Source organism: Myotis brandtii, unplaced genomic scaffold (genome assembly GCF_000412655.1).
Source record: "Myotis brandtii unplaced genomic scaffold, ASM41265v1 scaffold732, whole genome shotgun sequence".
Classification (NCBI taxonomy): domain Eukaryota; kingdom Metazoa; phylum Chordata; class Mammalia; order Chiroptera; family Vespertilionidae; genus Myotis; species Myotis brandtii.
In genome coordinates this window covers 819,502-826,544 of record NW_005370902.1, presented here as the reverse complement: position 1 = coordinate 826,544, position 7,043 = coordinate 819,502, and the positions used below count along the sequence as shown (strand labels likewise).

General features: G+C 38.2%; 1 pseudogene; it reads left to right on the top strand.

Moving 5' to 3' along the window:
- The first annotated feature begins 3,796 nt into the window (after positions 1-3,796).
- The window catches only part of LOC102253659, a 7,112-nt pseudogene continuing 3,865 nt past the window's right edge, over positions 3,797-7,043 (top strand).

Genomic DNA, 7,043 nt, shown 5'->3' with positions numbered 1-7,043 from the left:
GTGTGTGCTTATCCTTGCCAGGTTTTGTTATCAGAGTTATATTGACCTCATAAAATATATTAGGAAGTATTGCCTCTTCTTGAATTTTTAGATGAGCTTGAGAAAGATATGTTTTTTTTGTTATTTTTAAACAAAATTCACATTTTATTTACATCAAAATAAACTGTACAAAATTGACTTTCTTCACCAAAAATAACAGCAATGTTTTCTGTATTATTTATAGATAAACCACAAAATACGTTTTGTAGGTTTTCCAGGTGTTGCTTATAAACCAAGATGAGGCAGTAGATATAATCATGAAAAAAGACAGAATAAAACAGACAAATCTGTTGTCAGTATCCATGGACTCTGATCCTGTCTTGACCATGAAACAGAAGTGCTCAACATATACTTGCTAAAAAGCTTATGAATATATAGGCTCAACAAAGAAATGTAAACAGCAATACCCAGATGTGGAACAATGGCAGGTTCTTCCTTCAATGTTTAACAGTAACTTGTTTCTTTAAGATCATCGAATAAAGACAAAATCTACACTGAAATCCTTGTTTGACAAGCTCACGTTTCTTTCACTATCTGGTAATTCCCTTAACTGTTCATTAAAGATTTTTAATAGTATACTTAAAACTCCTGCTATTCAAATGTTAGTCATGAGCTTCACTGTACAAATGTTAGTCATGAGCTTCACTGCTATTCAAATGTTAGTCATGAGCTTCACAACTCCTCAAAATTTATTTCTTCAAAGAACCGATAACTCAATACCTGACAACTGGATCCACAGTGATAATAAATGTTACGTTTAAAATGATTTAACTAGAATAATTCCAAAGTGCCATTAGCATAGTCCGTGGTCAGCAAACTGCGGCTCGCGAGCCACATGCAGCTCTTTGGCCCCTTGAGTGTGGCTCTTCCTAAGCCTTAGGAGTACCCTAATTAAGTTAATAACAATGTACCTACCTATATAGTTTAAGTTTAAAAAATTTGGCTCTCAAAAGAAATTTCAATCGTTGTACTGTTGATAGTTGGTTCTGTTGACTAATGAGTTTGCTGACCACTGGCCATGCAGAAATGCAACATGGCACTTTCAATGCTACCTTCTGGAAGAATAGTTAGTTCTCCAAAGCATGAGAGTTCAAACGGGGCAATTTAAACAGTCAGATTATCAGTGGCTAATGTACTCAAGATAGTCAGTGATTAAGTGGCCTACATATACATTATAGCTTTTATATATTTTCCAATTTCTTACAGATTTTTTCAATATCAAATATAAGAGAAAACCTCTTTTAAAAGTCTCTCAGGTATTTTCAATAGTTTCAGAATTATCTGTGGGAACCTCTGACTTAGTTGTATAGCGTTTGATATATGTGTACACCATTAAATCCAAATCATGTTTTATATCAAAATTTGTGTTAAGCAAAGCTACTAATAAGTTACTTGACCTTTGGTCTGTAAAAGTTTTCCTCAGGTATGCTTTGAGATGCTTTCGCCTATTCCATAGCATTCATTCTCAACCTTCATCACAGGAAGAATACATAGGACCTTCAGCAATGCATAAACATTAGGAAAAAACTTGATGCCTGGCAGGTGGAGGGCTTCATAAATGGTGTATGGAAGCTCTATATCTTTTCTTCTGGGTTTCCACTTGATTCTCCAACAATGCAGCTCAGCTGAGAGTGTATCAGGATTGGGTAAGTCGCTTCTGTACATGTCAGCATGGTGCTCCTCCGATGTATTGAATTTGAGCTGTCCCATGACAGAGGGTACCAGAGATGAGCATTTAAGAGCTTTGAGGTTCTGAATAATGTGTTCTTTCAGTTCCTGAATAATATGGCAGACTGTTGGAACACTTATAGCTTCTTTATAGTAACTCTCAGAGGCTAGCTGAGATTCCAGGTTCCCTTGCTGATCTCTGTGGAATTTCCCAGGGAGCTTCATCTGAATGTCAAATTTGGTTGCCAAATTGGTGGCTTACTCAAACCAAAATTCATAATAAACTTCAATATTTTCCATCACTTCATTTAGTGAATGCAGCACCACAGTCAAGCTACTGGCTGCAAAGAAGACTCCAGAAGTCTGCCCCTGGAGATTCTCCCCAAAGGCTCTTGTAAAAGATAGAACATTTTTACGAATGACAATGGTAACAACGAAATCAAAATCTGTTACTGCACTACAGAGTACAAATGCTTAGCCCATTATACAGTTATTCCATCTAATATTTGTATCATTAATTATACTGTCTAAACATAAAACAAGAGCTTGTAGGAGGTCCACTAAAATTTCAAAAGCATCATGCCTGCCTGTCCATCAAGAATGGCAAATTTACTTCAATTCTTTACCCCTTTCTTTATTGTTCTGAAGAAGGACAGAAATTACATTGTCAAGCTCTAAAAGCAATTGTGAAGACCAATGGAAAAAAGAACAAACTTCCTCAATTGTCCCTACCGCAACAGACACTCCCATAAAAGGCACCCATTTGACCAACCACATATTTAAGGCACAGGAAGAGCAGAGTGTGTAGACAGCTTGGGGATATTTCTCCAAAAGTCTAGGAGCAACAATTTTCATTTTGGAAGAAAATCCACTGTATACAATGTAAACCTGGCCACGACAATATTCCAAGTTTAATCCCTACTTCTCAATTATCGTAGTGTGAAATTTCATAGCAAAATTTCAACATTGGCTTTATAAGGCAGGAAACCCACAAATTCTTCTCTCAGGTTATGAGCTTCATCAACAAACCTCACCAACACCGGCAAGTGTTCTTTCCCTCCTATGCCGACTATGTCCTCAGTGATAATCAAAAAGAAGTGAGAGTCTCTCACTTCCCTGAGCATTTCTTCCCGGATACAGCTCTCACATATTTCTAGCATCTGTTTCTGCTGTGCTTTTGAAAGAACGGTGTGTTGACTGCTGTTGTCTCAAAGAGATTTCTCAGAAACTCTTCACCAGAATTTATCTGGCACTCCAACAGTGCCTGAAAGTTGTCAGGAGTAAAGAGACCTTCTGGGATTTCATCAGCTTCATGTTCATTTAGAGGTCTGTTTTGTTTTTTTTAATAAGAATCAAAATTTCAAATAAAGATTTTAAGTATTTTTTGTTTTCCTTCTCTTCAAGGATTAAAGGTAAATGTCTTCATCCTGTTCTTCACCCCCTTCTGCACTGGAATTCTGAGCATTGCTGTTGTTGATTTCTTTATGTTTTTGTTCCTGTTAAGAAATTTCAACAATTTTTTTTTTCTGTTTCACGTGTCCTGATTTCATCTTCACTCAATTCTTTTATTTGTTTTCTATGTCTACTATGTAGATTGTTCAAATGACTTGTAAGATCAAATATTGTTGGTATTGCATTATCTCAAAGAACTGTCTTATAAAGAATTCCAATGACTTCACAAGTATCTGCTACAAATAATTTTGAGAAATAAATAACCCAATCATTCTTTAGTTTTCTGGTGCCTCTGCAAAATGTATAGTTCTACAGATCATAGAGGTCTCAAAGTGTTTGGCACATAATCGATAATGTTTATTTAGTTGATCAGGTGTTTTATCTTCTAAGTCTGCCCTATTACAATTTCCCACCCACTTCTGGCATCTGGCCAGATCCCTTGGGAACCGGAAGAAGGCCAAATCCAACTGTGTGCTCTTCTGCCTGCAGTTGGGATCCTCAAAGAAGTTTGGCATCCTTGCCCACCCCTGGGCCAGCCCAGCCCTCCTCTCCCTGCCTCCTCAGGGCAGCCTGCTTGCCTGTCTGGGCCCAGGGAGAGGACCCTGGCAGGTAGCTGGCTTGGCAAGACCAGAGCACCATGGGGAGAAACTGGCAAGTGGAAAACTGCAAGGGGCAGGAGGGGGCACCACTGTCTGAGGTGGAACTGGGGATGTGGCTCCACAGTGCTGTGAGGGGCTGGGAGGATTTACCACTGCCACCTACACTGGTGCACTTCCCGCCACCTGGAGAAAGATAGGTTTTAAGTATTCTTTGACCATTTGGAAGAATTCATTGGTGAAGCCATCTGGTTCTGGAGTTTTATTTTGGGGGGAGATTTTAGGTAGTTTTTTCAAATTCCTCACTGCTGATTGGTCTATTTAGATTTTCTAATTCTTCATGATTTAGTCAAAAAAGGTTATATATTTCTAGGACATTATCTATTTTTTTTAGGTTATTGAATTTGGTGGCATATATCCTATATAATAAAAGCCTAATATGAAAATTGACTAAACTGCAGAACGACTGGTCGCTATGATGACCACCAAAGGGAAGATGCTCAATGCAGGAGCTGACCCCTGGTGGTCAGTGCACTCCCACAGGGGGAGCACCACTCAGCCAGAAGCTGGACTCATGGCTGGTGAGTGCAGCAGCGGTGGCGGGAGCCTCTCCCGCCTTGTCCTAATGCCGGCTTAAGCCCGCTCCCCTGGGCAGCAGTCGAACATCCCCTGAGGGGTCCCAGACTTCGAGAGGGTGCAGGCCAGGCTGAGGGAACCCCCCCTCCCAGTGCAGGAATGTCATGCACCGGGCCTCTAGTTTTTTCATAATATTCTAATTCCTTTGTGTATCTGTGATGTCTATGGTGACTTCTCTGTTCTCAATTCTGATTTTGTTTATATGGGTCTTTTCCCTTAGTGAGTCCAGTCAGGGGTTTGTCAGTTTTGTTGATCTTTTCAAAGAACTAGCTCTGTTTTATTGATTTTTTTTGTATAGTGTTTTTGTTCTCTATTTTATTTAATTCTGATCTAAATTTTATTATTTTTCTTTCTGCTTCTGACTACATAAAAAAAGCCAATATTTATTTTCTTTTTCTTTTTCTTTTTTTTGAATTAAATGGTTTTATTATAGAATATTTTCTTTTTTATTTTGTTTAAAGTATTACACATAGTAGTACATATATCTCTTTTTTTCCCCCATTGACCTTCCCCAGCCTCCCCTACTGCCTGTTGCATGCCTTCATCTCACCCTGCTTACACCCCCGTGTCTTGTGTCCATTGGTTGTGCTTATATGCATGCATACAAGACCTTTGGTTGATCTCTCCGCCCCACCACAACACTCCCCAGCCTTCCCACTGTAATTTGACAGTCTGTTCGACACTTTATTGCCTCTGTATCTATCTTTTTGTTCATCAGGTTATAATGTTCTTTATTTTCCATAGATGAGTGAGATCATGTGGCATTTTTCTTTCATTGCCTGGCTTATTTCACTTAGCATAATGCTCTCCAGTTCAATCCATGCTGCTGCAAATTGTAAGAATACCTTCTTTTCTATAGCAGCATGGTATTTCATTGTATAGATGTACCATAGTTTTCTAATCCACTCATCCACTGATGGGCATTTAGGCTGTTTCCAGATTTTAGGTAGGGTAAATTGTGCTGCTATGAACATATGGGTGCATATATCCTTTCTGATTGGTGTTTATAGTTTCTTGGGATATATTAGTAGAAGTGGGATTACTGGGTCAAATGGGAGTTCCATTTTTAGTTTTTTGAGGAAACTCCATACTGTTCTGCACAGTGGCTGCACCAGTCTGCATTGCCACCAGTAGTGGACGAGGCTTCCTTTTTCTCCGCATCCTCGCCAGCACTTGTCGTTTGTTGATTTGTTGATGATTGCCATTATGACAGGTGTGAGATGGTACCACATTGTGGTTTTGATTTGCATCTCTTGGATAATTAGTGCGTTTGAGCATGTTTTCATATGTCTCTTGGCCTTCCTTCTGTCTTCTTTCGAAAAGTATCTATTTAGGTTCATTGCCCATTTTTTAATTGGATCATTTATCTTCCTTTTATTAAGTTGTGATTTCCCTGTAAATGTTGGTGATTAAACCTTTATCAGTGATAACATTTGCAAATATGTTCTCCCATAAGTGCGCTTTCTTGTTTTGTTGATGCTTTCTTTTGCTGTGCAAAAGCTTTTTTATTTTGATGTAGTCCCATTTGTTTATTTTATCTTTAGTTTCCATTGCCCTAGGAGTGGTATCGGTGAAGAAAATGCTTCAGAATATGTCTGAGATTTCACTGCCTGTGGATTCCTCTAGTATTTTTATGGTTTCCTGTCTTAGGTTAAAGCCCTTTTATCCATTTTGAGTTTATTTTTGTGTATGGTGTAAGTTGGTGGTCTAGTTTCACTTTTTTTGCATGTATCTGTCCAATTTTCCCAACACCATTAATTGAAGAGACTGTCTTGACTCCATTGTATGTTCATGCCTCCATTGTCAAATATTAATTGAGCATAGTGGTTTGGGTTGATATAAACGACATAGAGACCAAAAAAACAATACAAAAGATCAACAAAACTAAGAGCTGGTTCTTTGAAAGGATAAACAAGATTGATGAACCTCTAGCCAGGCTCACCAAGAAGCAAAGAGAGAGGACACAAATAAACAAAATCAGAAATGAAAGAGGCAAAATAACAACAGACCCCACAGAAATACAAAGGATTGTTAAAAAAATACTATGAACAACTCTATTCCAACAAACTAGAAAACATGGAGGAAATGGACATATTCCTAGAAAAATACAACCTTCCAGCACTCAATCAGGAAGAATCTAAAAATCTCAACAGGCCAATAACTATGGAAGAAATTGAAGCAGTAATCAAAAAGCTTCCAGCAAACAAAAGCCCGGGGCCAGACGGCTTCACAGGGGAGTTTTACCAAACATTCAAGGAAGAACTAAAACCTATCCTCCTCAGACTATTACAAAAAATTCTAGTGGAAGGAACACTTCCAAGCACATTCTATGAAGCCAGCATCACCCTAATACAAAAACCAGATAAAGACAACACAATGAAAGAGAAGTACAGGTCAATATCCCTCATGAACATAGATGCCAAAATCCTCAACAAAGTTCTAGCAAATCGAATCCAGCAGTACATCAGAAAGATCATACACCATGACCAAGTAGGATTTATGCCAGGGATGCAAGGATGGTACAATATCTGCAAATCAATAAACATGATACATCACATAAACAAATTGAGAGATAAAAACCACATAGTCATATCAATTGATGCAGAAAAAGCATTTGACAAAATCCAACACCCATTTTTGATAAAAAAAAAA